Here is a 16870-nt window from a genome sequence, read left to right on the forward strand (position 1 = left end):
TTTACAGACAGAGTTAAAACCCTGTAGGGTGACTCATTTGAATCTACATTTACAATACCTGGTATGGAAATATAGTTACAGCTCAATTCATTGTTTAAACATGTCAGAAATTGGTTTCAGAGTAGAACGGGCTCAATCCTGCAAGCCTTATTTACAGTTGGCTTGATTGTGATTTGTAGGCCCAGCCCACAGTGAGGCGCCAGGAGCTGTACCTAGGATACAGCTTCTACTCCCTGTGTGGCAAACCGGCTCCGCTTAAGAATTCATTAAGTGCACTGCTTCCTATTCTGCACTGTAGAAAATCTTCCTTCAGGGGATACAGTAATACCAGACTCAACACCCTGTTCATTTCCTTCTTCCACTCCCATCTCAGTTCCTGTTTCCAGACTGCCCTCCTGCATGGAATCCCAACCAACTCCAGTATGGAAACTCCTTGCCCTCATCATCCAGCATTCAATTTCCTTTGAAAACTCACTAGTTCTGTAATGAACACACAATAGAAGACATGTGAAGACCTTCGCCTCCACATATGGGGAAGACAGTGAGATCTGGAAAACGATAGCAACAAAAACCCAATCTAAGTTAACAGTCTGCTATGGGTTACAACAGAGCTCACATCTTAACAGAATAGCTAGTTATTAGATAAGATGTCAGTAGATGATGCTCAGAAATATAGCATTGTTTTCTGGGGTTTGTAGGACCAATGCATTTTTTGTTGTTATCCATGGCGAATGTCTTCCCCTGTGCATCTCTTTCATTGGAGCTCCTGAACTGATTATCCCAGGGTGCTTTGTCTTATTGATGTGTCTTTAGGTCCCAATTCTGCACTGGGGACCACTTAAGGTGTGTGTGGGGGAGAGGTTGTGTGTTTCTCACTGCAGGATCAGGGCTTTAGACTGAAAGCTGCAAGGAGCAGGAACTGTCTACATATCCATGTCTTGTATAGCACCAAGCATGCTATTTGTACTCAATGCATAATAATAATTGTTACTTGAAAGATCTGAAAGACCATTCAGACAGGTAATGCTCGCCATTTAGTATCTTAGTGATTGTTTACATCACAAGATACTGCATGGCAAGTAGGGATGTGAGGTTGTGAATCTACAACACACTGAAGTGCCATGCAGTAGCATCCCATGCAGACACTGCTACAGTTCAGTGAATGTCAGGGTCTGACTTAGCATTCTGGGACTTTCAGTGTACTGTAACAGTGTGCAGCAAGCTGGTGGTGCTCAGTAGATTCACACAACCATGGTTGCTGTGCAGTAACTTGTCATGTAGACAAGTCCTTAGAGTTCAGATCAAGGGAAAATTTACAGATCCACTTGACCTGAATTATACACTCTTATTACAAGAAACTTCTTCAAGATTTATCACATGGGAAATATTTATATCTTGGATTTCTAACATTAATATTCTGAAAACTATTTATTTCAAGCTCTACCCATTACGATTCTTAACTATTTATTGAAGATCCATCCAAAAAAATTACAAGATACACATGCGCCAATGAGTGACCTACAAATAGCGACTGCGTCTTGCACCCACATGGAATTCAACAAGGTCAATCTACAGTCAGTTGCAGGATCAGGCTGTTCTGAACACATATGGCAGCATTCGCATAGATTATTTTCACTCAGAAAGGAGCAAATTGAAAACATTACAGGAATATAGACAATAACAGGATTAGAAGTATTGCTTGGTATTGACAAAACCGATCATCTATACTACAGCTACTACCCTTATTGCTAAGATGTCGAAATCTGAGCATATTGTCTTTTAATGAATGATTCACTAAAGTTTGAAATAGAATTTAAGATAATTAGTTTTAGAAATAATTTCTTTATTACAATCCTACACACAAAATGTATTTGTGCAGGAAGAGCCATTAAATTATATAAAGAAAAATATTGTCTAATGTTATTTCAAACTAATATATTATACTGTAGATTTAAATTTAACTTAACTGAGCTTGTGAACAACCAATGTACTTAATATGTTCTTTTTCACTGTAACTTGCAATAAAAAAGAGTTTGGAAACAATAAGAAATCAATTCCTATATTTTCCTACATTATTTCTTCTAGCTAGATCTGATATTGGGCCATACATTGGTCATACATAAAAACAAGTCAATCTGCTTTTAGTGATATTACTGGTTCAAGATGTGTAAGTATAGGAGAGAACTGAGATCTGGTAAAAAAATTTCCATAGAAACTTTTTATGGAAAATTGAGTTTTTGACTAAAGAAGAGATTTCTTTGAAAGTCTGCTTTTCTTCAAAAATGTTTAATTTTTCATAGAAACTGATCAATGTTAGCCAAAACCCATAAATGTTTCATTTTTGCCAGGGTTCATCCATTTGTGGTTGTTTTTTCAGTTTTTCGCAACTGAAAACATTTAAATTTGGGGGTTTTCTGTTTTTCAATGAAAAGTCAAAATTTTCCACTTCAAATTTCAATGTTTTTTTTTTTGTTTGTTTTCTGTTGAGATTCTCCTCAGAGAAAAACCCATTTTCTGACCAGCTCTAATAGAATATTTTAAAACAGAATGAGTTTTTAAAAAGTGATATAATTATTGTTGGTCACTTTGAATTTCTTCCTGTTACTCACACTGGCTGAAGAGCCAGCCCATGTAAAGCTTATTAGCAAGTTTAGTTGATGGAAAAATGAGTAGGAGCCTGCAGCAAGACAAGTAGCAGCTCTGACACAGTAAGTGGCGGGCATAACCAAATAGCAATTATCAGTCCGTGTCCTAATGGCATGAACTTCATATCCAAAAATATGAGGAACATATTTTCCCTGTGGAGACACATGACCTATAATTCAAGACTTCAAGGTTCGGTACTCTTATAAGAACTCAGGTAACAGTTATAACAACAATGCAGGGGGGACAAGTTGGAGATGTAAGAGGCTATAGGTTCTGAGGATTTTGGGAAAGGGAGAGAAAGAAATTTAAATATAGTTCTGTACCAGTAGGGCAGGCCAGCATACTTGGATTAAAATTGTACAATACTAGGTTATGATGGAAATGACTCATCCCATGGTCAAAGTTTTCAAGTTATCAGCATATTTCCCATTGCAGGGTTTATAATGGTTTGTAGAGAGACTAGACCATACTACTGTTTGTTGGGTAGCAGAGTTATACACTGGTGACTAGCTGTCTGAGTGATGGTAAGCAGCTAGAATCATGTCCTTGAAAGCACACATTATATATAGAGAGATTTTTAAAACTGTGTGGCAAAATAATTTGCAACTGATAACTGGGTGGTATAATACAGATTTATCACTTCTTTCTTAGGCACAGACTTTTTGATCACATCTGAAATGGTGGTAGATGTGCAGGGTAGCAGCACTGTGTCTCTGTTGAACGTGTCTAAGATCCTGTCTATACTTACCTCCGAGATTCGGCGTCAGTCAACGGGAGTCACGCAAGCTACGAAAAAAACTTGCATAACTCCCATCGACTTCTCTGCTCCTCTTCAGCACACCGTCTTCACTGCATCTGCGCCGACGGAAATTGTGTTCCCGTCAACACAGCGCTACGCCACTTGTGAAGGTGGTCTTAGTACATCAAGTTCTGGATCGACTGAGCGGGTCTTCACTGACCGCTCAGTCGATCCAGAGAAATCAATCTGACAGCGGCGACTTTGCCGCCGTCAGTGTAACCATAGCCTAAGAAACCAGCCACACATACCAGATGTGGACAGAGAATGAGACTTACAAAACCTTTCATACAAGAACAAAGATTCTAACAAAGAATTACATAAACTAGCTGGATATAATACATGTAAATGATCATACAATGAACAGAGCAGATGCCTGGCCATAGGTGCTGGAATGAGGGGTGCTACCGCGCTCCCTGGCTTGAAGTGGTTTCTATTATATACAGTTTTTACAGTTTGGTTCAATAGCTCTCAGCACCCCCACTATAAAAATTGTTCCAGCATCACTGTGCCTGGCCCAGTAATTGACCATCCAACTACTTCTCAGCATGTTTGTACTAAAGAGCGTGAAAGTGTTTAATTTCCCATTGTCCCCTTCTAGCTCTCATGTAAGCCTGCTCTCATGTAAGCCCACTTCCTTTTCCATTTTCTTATGCACTTTTCCACCTCATCGCTAGATATCAGTGCATACAATAACTTTGACAAGATTAATATAAGTAATAATTATACTAAAATCCACTGAATTTTAAGAGCAATGCACGTTTTAGGTATGTGTGGATCCCATATCACGCCAGTTGAAACAATCAGAAAGTAGTTCATAAAACAGACAGCTGTTTTACCATTGTTTTGTCACTAACAGGTTGTTAATTAAAAGTACAACTCCATAGTCTCTCTCATTATTCATCATGTTGCCTTACGGCCAACCAACAATGGGACCCCATTGTGCTAAGCAGGTACAAAGTAACAGACAGGCCCTGTCCCAAAAAGCTTATAATAGAAATAGACAAGACAGACAAGTGGGGGAAGGGATATAACACACAAGCAGAGCGAACAATGTGACGCCAGAAAACATCACATTAGTTACACATTTTTGAGGTGGACGAGTTACTTAGGGGGCATAAGCTAAATCGAAAGACAAGAGAGGGAAAGGGGGTGAGGAGCCAGAATAGGAGAGAAGAGGGTAAGAAAGGTAGGTGTGAAGTGAAGCTGAGGTGAAGAAACTGCAAGGGAGGGAGAAGGTAGGAGCAAACAGTCCAATGGCACACAGCAGAGAAAGTCCTGTCAAAACTATAAATAGGTCTCTGAATGGCCGAAGGTCCTGGCTTTGGCTGCTCCTGCCCCTACCTGCAGGACTCTCTGACTAGGTCCTCTGTGCAGATTTTCCCCAAGGCCACAGAGTGGCGAGACACCACCTGATTCCTAGTGCCCCTAGAGTTGGGGACAGGGTCTCTCCTGCACAGTTCAAGGTCCAACTGAGAGCTGAGGGAGGGACCAGGCAGAGCCCCTCTTTATCCACTACCTCTCCAGTGCAGCAGTGATTGATTTGGCTACTTCTGCAGCTCCTCCTACTGACTGGAGTCTCTGGCTGGTTCCTTTGCAGTTTTCCCTCTGAGGCCATATGGGATGGGAGGGTCCTCGTGTTCCCAAAGAGAGCCAGGGCCCCCTGCACAGTTCTGGGTCAGGGAGCGGTGGACTCATTTTGCCATTCTCTCTCATGTAAGCTGAGTTGCTGCTATTGCCAGATCCAGCCCCACCCGTAAGTTTTTCAGCTTTCACACTGTGCAATCTGCCTTCTTGCCAAGAGAGCTGCTTTCTTGCCAAAAACAACTACAGCTCCTTGCATCCCTTGAGGATTCCTAGATCTTAGTTTCAGAGAAAGCAACAAAATGCATCAGAACTAAGGTAGTCTCTGAGTCTTGCTTACCTACCCAATAATATTAATAGCAATCCATTCATTAAGTGTACATGCAGTAGGTTTTATATATTAATAAATTAACACAAAGTGCATTATTGTGCATTGCACTGAAGTGGATCCTGCAGTGATTATGCAATCAAAATATTACTCACTTCAGTAGGAATTGTCCGTGTGTATTAGAGTCTTTACATTTCCTGTGTGTGCCTTTGCCTTTATGTTGTGTGTATTATAAACCAATATGCACATTTTTAAAACTGACTTTTTATACAGTATATATATCTATATAAAGCAGAGAGCCTATCTGGTCAGCTGCTTGTCATGATTTGGGATATATAGTAGACTGAAATGAAATCTTTCCAGTATAACTTATCTTATTTTGATATTGGTTTGGTTTAATCAGACAAGATTTAAAAACAAGGGATTTATTTCAAGAATTTTTTTGAGTACATCCATTTAGACAGAAGACTGACCAATGGACAACAGAGCCCTCAGTACCTGGAAAACAATAAAACTAAAAACTGTACATTAAGAAAAAAAGTTAGGGAGAAAAGAGGGGGGAAAGTCTAGGATTTTTTCTTTGAACCGTTCCCAATTAAAAAAAGCTTGGAGAAATTCATCTTCGAAGAGTTTTGCAGAGGCAAATACCGTCTTTTCAATCAACATTAATGATCAAAGAATAAAAGAAGTGAAAAAAATATGTTCAGACAGCAGATGACTGAAAATGTACATCTTTAAAACCATTTGATTCTATGTCCTTATCATAATAATTAAAATGAATTCATTAAAAATTGACAGTGGTAACCTTTCAATATATTGCTATAAAGATTTAACCATTAATTTCAGAGTATTTCCAATTAGAGGTTGGATTAATTTTTAATCATATTTTAATGCAAGTTCTTATTACAAAAGCAGTTTCTTCCATTTATGGTCTGTGGAGTATTCATGATGAAAGTTGTATAGACGATCTAAAAAACACGGCACTCCTGAGATGTGGCATGGCTATTTTTCTTCTGATTATCATTAATTGGAACAGTTACTCGATATTCTCAATATGACTAAATGAATGAAGTAGCTTATGCAGTCTTCATGAAGAAGTATGACTAATTAAGTATTTGTGATCTCACATAAATGATCTTGAGTAGGCAATAATTGCACTGAATATGCATTTACTCCATGAGAGACACTGGAAATTGACTAGTGAAATAATGGATTAGAGAGCAAATATTTCATTTAAAACCTTCCCCTGAGTTAATATGAGCATTAGTCATTGCTCTAATCATGCCTGTGGTGTGATGAGCTGTTTTCAGGGTACTCTAGTTAGACATATACTTGATTAACAAAACTGCCTTAATATTCTGGATTTCAGTTTCCTTACAAGCAAAAACATCAGTAAACTGTTTTCTTTACTAAAAGTAATTGTATTTTTCCTGATGGTCATAGGCAACTGAATTAATTATGTGTTTTCCCTCATTATTTCTCTAATATCGATTTCTTTCACACTGTGTATTGGTTTCACATTGTTTTCTACTGTGCACTATAACAACTAACTAGATGTTAAGGACTCTCTAGATTGTGTCCCTGCCTAAAAGGGAGATGCAGGGATGTTGCAGTAACTGGGCCTACAAATTTACCCTAATTTTGAACTCAACTGTGAAAAGCAGGCAAAGGTGTATGAATCGTCACAGTGATCTGTTACATAATAATGTTTAAGAAGATGCATGGAGGAAACAGAAATATTAAATCAATTCAAACAAAGAGATCTACTGATACCAACCAAGAACTATGTTAAGATTATGTCTGGTAAACAAGGGGAGCATGGGACAAGAAATGAGGCCTAACTAATGGACAAAATAGCGAGGGGGACGAGTTATTCTGCACAGCATGCCTTTTTTTGTGGCCCTTAAAAAGACACGTTGGGGGAGAGAAGAAAAGCAGGCTTCATTGTGACATAGAAACCTTGGCACATCTGTGGGGATGCTTGCACCAGCAATGACCCCAAGCTGATACATGTAAGATCCTGTCTGTCTTTTCCTCCCTCATGTGTTCTTGTAGTGGGCTGGCTAGAGTAGCATCCCCTCCATGTGGAATTTTCAGGTACACTAATGCAGCCACAGGGCTCCCCAGGGGGAAGAAGCTTGTCTCTGGTGTTCTCTGAGGTGGGCTCAGCCCCAAATATTCTAAAACAAAAAGAAAAGCCAATTTGATGCTAGGCCATCAACTAGTCTTTCTGTGGGGCACGTCTGTCCTTTCCTTCAGGCTTGGCTCCCAATCAGTCTCTTAGGGTATGTCTACACTGCAATAAAACACTTGCCACTGGCCCATGCTGTGGAGCTATAAAATTGCAGTGTAGATGGTCAGGCTTGGGCTGAAGCCTGGACTTTGAGACCCCCATGAGGGGGAGGGGGTGTCCCAGATGCCAGCTCCAGCCTGATCCTGAACATTTACACTGCAATTTTATAGTGCCGCAGCCTGAGCCCAAGTCAGCTGACACAGGCCCGCTATGGGTGTCTTATTGCAGCATAGACATACCCCTATTCAGGTGTTACTCGCTCTTGGAGCCTAACTTCTCCATCCCTGTGGCTGCTCCAGCTATTAGGCTTACAACTATGCAGGCAAAGCTCCCTTCAGGCTGAGAGAGATTGCTCCTGGCTTCTTCCTGTCAGTCAGCCTGAACTTTGTCTTTGTTTTCTGGTGCAACAACCTCTGCATATGAGGCTGTGACCACCACTTTCTTCATTCATTTTTAAGCAGATTTATTTTTTCCCATCCTTTCACTGTCTAGTATCTTTCAGGAAATGTAGCAAGGTATTCTTTGCACTATTCCTTTTCCACGACATTCCCATTAGTCCCATTAGGAAAATAAATCTTTGATTCCAATCAGACTCCATTTTTCATAAGGAAACTTTCCAGAGAACACTGCCCACAATGCCACATAACATGATCAACAATTTCTTGGGTTTTGCACACATTACACAGCCTGCAGCCTTCAGTTGAGCCAGACTCTCTTCTTTTATTCCCCATCTAGGCTTGGCATTGGCTATGGTAGAACAGTTTGGTGCTAGCTAGGCCCATAGGAAAACCCCTTCTTTGCCCCATGAGTCCTTTTCCATTTCACCCCACTCTCCCTCTTCTACCAACCCCACCCCCCATGTTATCTTCCCATTGGCCTCTCGCAGTTTTTTCTTATCTGATCCTGAAATCAGATGCACCACATGGCTGTTTCAACAGCCCGTCCATCTCTGCTTAGACTGAGAAGGACCAGTGAACAAGAGAGACCTGACTAGACCAATCAAATGAATGTCCCTGAGAGGGAAGGCTAATCTGGATTCAGCGCAACAGCTGCTGTGGCCAACCTGCCAGTCCAAAGCATCTGTCCATTACTGGCTAGCTACCCAATATTTTCAGAACATCAACAAAAGCCATCTCTCTTCTCCCTCTTTTATGTCTGTTGATTCTGTCAAAAGCAGGAGAGTAAGTATTATTCCCAATTCAGATTTGGGCAACAAAACTAGCCCTATTTTTCCTACCAAGAAGGACTGCTTGAAAGAATAATAGATTCTAACCAATATTCCCTCTGTAAAAAGAGACTTTGATGGGTTTTAAATAAGTTTGTTTTGCATAATCACAATTTCAGTTTCAATGCCTTTTGCTTGCTTTTGATTCTCTCACTTTTGTGTCGCTCAATCAATACATTTCTAAGCTTGTGCATGAGTTTTCTAGTGTGTTTTCCCTGGTTCTAAGCAGGCTGAGGTCCCTGTACTTGGAAACCTGAACTTTGTTTAAAATTGAGTGTTGTACAGTCACGTTAACGTCTTTGACCTTTTGGTCTCATCATACAATAAGGCATTAGGAGGGAGCAAGGATTCCCTCTTGCACTTCTCACATTAGGGCTAACTGAATCACAGCCTTGGGATTTGGGGGGACATTACACCCCAGATGCTTCCCTGGAAGCAAGTCGGTAGAGAGTGGGTGGAGGAGACCTAACTTCACACTTCTTCATCCCCATTCGGCCCCCCTTCCCGCCGCCCCATGTGCCAGCCTTGAGAGCCATCTGGTTGTGCATAGGGAAGTTTACTACACCCTCATGGGGGAGAGGGATGGTCACAAACCCTTGGAGCTTGAGGAAGAGTTGTGCCCATGCTGTACCCTCAGGACTGGTGTGCCTATGCTCCCTTCTGCACTATCACCTGAGTGCTAAAAGCACAATAATTAGCCTCAAGATAATTAAAAGTAATAGTGTATGTATCACTTTTTTCCCCTGTACAGATGGATTAACCAGCATACAGAGAGGGTAAGGCTTACGTTTTCAAACATTCACTAATTTTGGGTTTCCCAGTTTTCTGGTGCCCAACTTTCTAGCCTGTATTGTGCATCCCAGAAATTCATACATGGTAATTCAAATAAACTTCAGCTAATCATAATCAGCTAGCCTTTTAAGATTCACCCATCACTAAATTTCAGTCATGGTAAATACTGGGTAATCTGGCTAAAATGCCAACCATGTTCAGTCTACAAGTATTTTCATGTACATATTCCTTGTAGAAAGAGACATAGCTCAGAAGACAAAGTAAGGTGCTCCACCATTTCTCCTGTAGCACCTTTTGTAACAGTAATGAGTGCTCTGTCAAAGTCCTATAAATTTGCCAAGGCAGTAACAATCCTCTTTATCTTTCTTCTCAGGATATGATTTAAAATATTTTTTTTAAGACAGAAAAACTAAATGCGTAACATAAATGCAGTAGTAAAAATTAGAGATGATTCAAACTACTGTAGCAATAGCTAGTGACTTTGCTGATAACTTTTCCCCTTAAAATTAAACGTAGGGTATAGTGTGTAAGTTTTCTGATTCATCAGATTACCTAGAGAAATGTGGGCCTGATAGTTGAAACCTATATTTGGCTCTTATCCTGTGAAATAATTTGCAGTGGGATTTAAGGGCACTCTGGTACTGTCAGGATTGAATCTTTGTTATGAATGGCTTTTTCTCCCATAACCAGAATGCCCATTACAATATCAGCTATCCCCCTCTTCAGCATCCCCTCAAAAGAACAAACAAAACCACCCCACCCCAAAAAAGAAAAAGCCACAGCCCTAATGGAAGCAAAGCTTTCTTTGACCCAAAAGGGGAAAGAAACAGAATCCACAAAGTCCACTAGGGACTTAGCTATTGCAAGTCTATTTTATGTGGAAGGTGCCCAGATGCTGTGATGATCAGTTAGGGCTATATCTATATAATTTATTAATTCTGATTGAGATTATGGAATTGTATTATGAGAAACTCCTGCACTGAGTGCCTATATGTATTTGGATCCAGCATTGCTGTTAAGATCTGTAGCATATGCACACCAGACCGGGACAATGAGAAATACTTAAGGTTAACAATACTTAGCCCTCACAAAGGTTATGCAAAAAAAGCAGCTCGAATCTTGGAAAATCCATTTTTAGCTTAACTCCTCTGAAGGGAAGGGGAACAGTGGAAATTTACTAAGAGTAGAAGAAAAAAACCCTGTTGACATGGAGGGGTTTAAATAAAGAAACACAGGAATAAGGGGCTAGATAGGAAGAGGAAGCATAGAGAAGGAGAAAACAAGATCACAGAAGCTGGGTTAGGGTCTTCAGGAGGGAGGGGTCACCTAGTCTTATGGGGCAGAGGAGCCCTGCCCACATTCCTGAACTCAGATGACTCTGGACAACCAGTCCAAAGAATCCCCTGAAGTGGTGAGGAAACTGAACACTAAATGTATACTCCTGCCTCATTGTTTTGTATGGTCTGTACTCTCCTGTGCTTTACATGATCAAATATAAAAGCACAAAGATGCTAGACTATCCGAAGTATGTTTGTATTGAATACTTCACAACTGTTGCATGCCCCATAGAGTTAAACTGTAAACAAGAAGCTTCACACCTTTTGGGTGGAGTTCTGGGCGAGGTGTGTGTTTCAGTAATGGGTCAGCGCTGCTCCTGGAACCTACTGCAGGTGGGCTGAAGAGCCTCCTACCTAAGACGTAATAGCAGACAGAGAGGCAGTGCCCAGAAAGTGTGCCAGAGAGGTGAAGGGAGAAAAGAATACTGCACTCTACTGAGATTTGAGCAGCTTAATCACATTTCAGGGGATCCAGAGCACAGAGGCTCTCACAGGCTCTTCTCACAGGCCAAAGGGGTGCTTGCTAGAATCGGTGACAATAGATAACAGCACAGAGCCCTTAAATAGACTGATATTGTGCCAGCAGCACTTGCTATAGTGACAGTGGATGTGGAAGGGGAAACCAGCTACCCCCGCCCCCATCTGAGAACATTTTAAGAAGGTTTACTCACACAGCCTCTGGAGTCAGATCTTTCTTAATAAAGGATTAACTCTCAGGCTCATTTTTTATACAGGCAGATTATGAGCCTATCTGATATTGCATAAATATGTTTAATGTACTCTTCATTTCACGGCAAATTTATTCTTGTCTCCCTTTTTTATTTGCATTTATATACAAGCCTTTATAAAATAATATTTAACCAAAGATTAAGTAGCAAATAACAAAAGGGTGGATCCAGAGGTCCTCAACTAGTTTCTGCTCAGTCTTTTTTTATTCCTTATTTAGGCAAAACTTTCTTTGGGTTCCCCCAACATTGAAATTAAACACGTAAGGGGATGGAAATATAAGAATGTAAGTATGGCCATACTGGGTCAGACCTATGGGCCATCTAGCCCAGTATCCTGTCTTCCAACAGTGGCCAGTGCCAGGTGCTTAAGAGGGAACGAACAGAACCGTGCAACTATCAAGTGATCCATCCCCTTCCCAGCTTCTGGCAGACAGCTTGGGCTTGTCTTTGTAGATTTTCTTCTTAATGGAGTTTCTTCCCACAGGGAGGAGGTCAAGTCCTTCCCTTTCCCCACACGCAGGTGGAATAGATCAAGAGTTCGAGCACACAAAACCTGCTGATTGCAGGGGGCATGGTATCTGCTGAATCCATCTGTGCACAGTCCCTATGCTTCTGAAATGCCTCTGGGGCCACTTGTCCCCTGACTTCCACAGAAATTTGGTTCCTTTGTATTCTCCAATCAACACTTTTCCCAGAAACATCCTGAGCAGAGGGGTCTGCTACCTAGAGAAAATGTGCCCAAAGGTTAACAGTGTTTGAATCAGTATTCACTTTTGTTCAGACTCCTGCCAATATTGGCACAGAGATTGTGAATGTCTCTCCTAGGCCCCAACCTTAATTCTTTCTTAAAGAAGTGTTTTCACTTGGAATAACAGTGTTTGGCACTTACCCAGCAGTAAGTATGCATTATTACCCCATTATGCAGATAGGGAAATTAAGGAACCAAGAGATTAAGAAACATGCTCATTGTCATAAAATGAGCCAGTGGCAAAGCCAAGAATAGAATCCAGCAATGAGATTTTTATCCCCACTCTGGCCTCTTTACACTGGGCCCTAGTTCTACTGTGGGAGGATTACCCAGGCATAGGTTTTGTGGAAGATAGCTATAAGCAAGGACACCCTCCCAAGCCCATACAGAGGGGCTGTGCTGAGGGTAGGTCTGAGCTGCAGCTTGCAGTTCTGGGGAAGTTCCAGGCACCGTTGTGGCCCATAAAGCACCCTGGGGAGGCTACCATAATTTACACAGGCTGCCAGGGCTGTCTAAGTTACACCAGAGGTCTCTCAACCTCCACAATTGTACAAAATTTACCTAAAGCCCCTTTAGCCTCCCCTAACGCTAAGTGGTGAGTTCTGTGCTGCACCTTCTAGAAGCACAGCACAGAATCTCACCCAGATCTCCTAATTCCAAGCCTAGTGCCCTATTCATCAGACTATACTGCCTGTCTTAAAAAGGAGCTGTTAAGTGAAAAGCACTCTGTGCCAGATACGGTGCCCATACAATGAGTGGCAACCCTCTATGATTTCAGTAGAGCTCTTTGTATAGTAAGGTGTCATTTTGTATAGTAAAGGAAGCATACCCTTCCTACCCAAGTGCTAAATGTTACTACTGAAATGTACAGTAATGATTTCAAAGGGTGATGAGTTGGTGTTCCTCTCGACATGCAGATGAGCACACATGAGAGTAGGTGGGTGACAGTCATATTTGCATTTGCCATCAATGTATGAGATAAGCAGTTACAGTACTGTATGCACTGAACTTTTTCAGTGACACAAGGGATCAAGGAGCTGGATCCTGAAATTCTCCAAGCTCATATTAAATAAAATCTGTTGAATTTTAATGGTTACCTGCTCAAAGGATTCTGTTTAAGGGTGTTTTCTTTAAAAGTTATCTGCCAGCTTCTAAACTTCAGTATTTATCTTTTAAAAAAAATCTTACTCCACCACAAGACTATATTACACAACTGCTTATCACCAAGTCTCCAGTTATCAGTTTTGTACTGCTTCGTGGGAATTTCATGGCATGCAGCACAACAGGAGTACTGGAGTAACAGGGCTGAAAAATTGGTATTTACTGATCCTGACAACCCTCTGCTATTCTTTTCTCCAAACAGTGTTTCAAGGAGAGGAGTGTTAGATTGGTTACCTTCTAAAGAAATGTATGATTCATTGTAATGATTAAAACTTAACTGATTCAAAGCAAAGCCCACTATGTACTAATACCAGCCTTAATGTGTATTCACTGTACTATATGGACAAGAAACTTCAGTAAGTAGAAGTAGGTGTTGTAATTGATTATGGTCTATGCTGAAAAGCATGGTCATTCATTGGCTGCAAGGAGTATCTAAAACGTTAAAACTGGACTTTAGATTTTGGGAGCTGCTTTATGGTGGGGGGAGGGGGTTATGGTGTGTGTGGGGGGTTGATTTTGGATTTTCAAATTAAATTACAATACAATTCAATTACACCATGCACAAGCAACTTCAGATAAGATAAAACAGAAAGGGGTCCATTCCTGCAAACTGACCGAGTACCATTTATCTAGTTAAACAACTGCAAGGGGTGTGCAGTGCATGGCCATGAAGCATCCTCTTTTCTGGGTGAGGGAGGCTCTTTTCTATTTGTTTGAGTGGGGTGCGTATTTTGTTCTCCCCAGTTTTAAAATTAGAACAAGTAGAATAAAGAGTTGTCAGGGTCCTGACAAAGGCAGTCATGGCCCAGGGTCAGAACAGGGTCAAACCTGAGGCTGACAGTAGCAGAAAAGTTCAGAGTCAAGTTCCAGGCATCAGAGTTCAAGTCAGGTTTCAGGATCCAGCCTAGGAAATGAAATCTAAGGCTAGGTATAAGCCAGGAGTTTAAGAGCTAGAATGGTCATGACAGCCCCAAGAAATCCACACTGTTACCTGGAGCCTTCTTGGGTTTATATAGAGCAGGGAGCCAATCAGGAGCCATGAGGTTGCTGCCTATTTAACCCCTTGAGGTGGGACTTCCTGTGGGCTATGTCCACTGTGAGTCAGGGGTAGTGGAACACACCCTCTTTACTGCTGCTGGGTGGGAGTGTGGAGATGTTTATTCCCTAGAAGCTCTGAAGGCCTGGGTTTGAGACCCACTGGGTTCATACAATAGTTTAAGAGCAGGATGAAGTAAACAAAACTTAGTACTAGCACTGTATATGCTCTTGCTCTACTGTTCTCTGAGAAATTCTACATAATGAGCCGGACTGGAACTGTGCAAGTTTACCAGCAGAGAATCTGGCTCTTTATTATTTATATCTGAAATATAGTTTTACATTTGATGTCAATGCCTCTTCTTGGTTTTGGTAAATTTTAGAAAAATTTGCATGAACTTAAATTAAGTTCATGCAAATCCTGCCTCCATCATGATCAATGGATAAAAATATTTCTACAACAGTATGCAGTATAATTTACAAAACATTGTTTTGTCTGTAACTAAGCAACTAAGACAGTTTTGTACTGTATTCTAAGTATATTTTGAAACACTGTCTATCCTCTAGCTCTCCAGTTTTAGCATGCTATTTCAGACCTTTAATTTTCTGCCAATTAAACAGTATTGAAGACAACCAATTTTTATCCAGATAATGCTAACTGCATTTGCTTGACAACTTATAAAGGTAATAAAGAAGTCTGACCTTCATATTACAGAGAAACATCAATCCTTCCACTAATGAGCAGCACTTCTCCTGTGCATGACTTTACAAAATGACAGCAGTTTCTTAAGTCTTTCAGCATTTTTAAATACTGTAGACCTCTTTTAATGAACTAGATAAGTGGGCACAAACGTCTACTGAAGCAATAACAAATTAGGCACCAGGAAATACCCTGTGCCGAGATTGTTATTGCTGTTCCAAACTGAAAATTAAAGCATAGCTGAACAGACTTTTAAAATGGATGATAGAGATTCACTTGGTATATACCAAACAAGGTCACAATTCAGGAAGACCCCTGTTCAGGAGAGCATTTAAGCACATATTTAATTTTACACACGTTTAAGTCTGATGTCATGTTATTATAGGTACATGACTGCAGAGCGGATGGTATTGGCCACATATATATGTGAAAAACAGGCTGGGGCCCAGGACTCATCAATAGAACTGGACAAAAAAATTGGACAATTTTTCTATTAATTTTTTTGCACCAGAAAATGCAGTTTCAGGTTGACTGAAACAGTTAATGTATTTGGCCAATTGTTTCAGCCAAAACAAAATAACAAAACGAAAAAAGGATTGGAAATGTCAAAATAAACATCAAAATAAAACATTTTTGATTTTTTTGGGCTACACTGTGGAAACCACTAGAGAGGTGGTGGTGCCCCGCCTATAATCAAATAGTTAGGGCACTTACATGGATATAGGAAACCCAAGTTTGAATTCCTACTCTGGAGCTCAGACTTGAATCCAGATCTTTCCCATCCTAGTGTGGGGGGGTCATCTAACCAGTGGGCTATTGGGTATTCTGGAGTAGGTTGTTCTCAGTCTCTCCTGCTGAAGGTGTTCCACTTTGTATGGAAATACTTGAATAGTTATTGGGACAGAGAAAGTGAGTGTGACCCTATAACCCATAGTGGTTGAGGCAGGGAGGGGGAACACTTGGGTTCTAGTACTTGTCCCAATGAATATTTAAGTAGTGATACATAAGAAACAACATTTATAGAAAAAAAAACCCTTCTACTTCAGCTTATTGGCTCTGTCTAATAAACTGCCGAGTAGTCACAACATTACTAAAATAGAATGTTTTGACAGTGTTGTATAACATTGCTCTCCTTCACAAGATTTTTCTAGAACAGTAGCAAATATCCGTAAACCAGCAATACATTGCAAACCTGTAATGACTAAATTGTGATTGATAATATCAATTTGTGAGCAGTGCTGCTGCCACAATGTCCCTTAGCAACAAGATGTATTCTGGAAGGATTTCCCACTTGTGTGGTGATTACAGTAATAATGAGGAAATTGTTTTGAAAGTATATCTAGAAGTCTAGTTTTCCAGCTAAGACTGACATCTGAAGAAAATAAAACCTATTCTGGAACTTCTAATGCAGTGCCAAAGTTTAAAGATTAACTCCAAATGTTTTAACATGTTTAATTAAGAGAAGCCAACATTTTATAGCAAACTTTCACTCTGCCT

The sequence above is a fragment of the Emydura macquarii genome, unplaced genomic scaffold, assembly GCF_026122565.2.
Source record: "Emydura macquarii macquarii isolate MOO-44397 ecotype Brisbane River unplaced genomic scaffold, CSIRO-AGI_Emac_v2 contig_3603, whole genome shotgun sequence".
In the NCBI taxonomy this organism is placed as follows: Eukaryota; Metazoa; Chordata; order Testudines; family Chelidae; genus Emydura; species Emydura macquarii.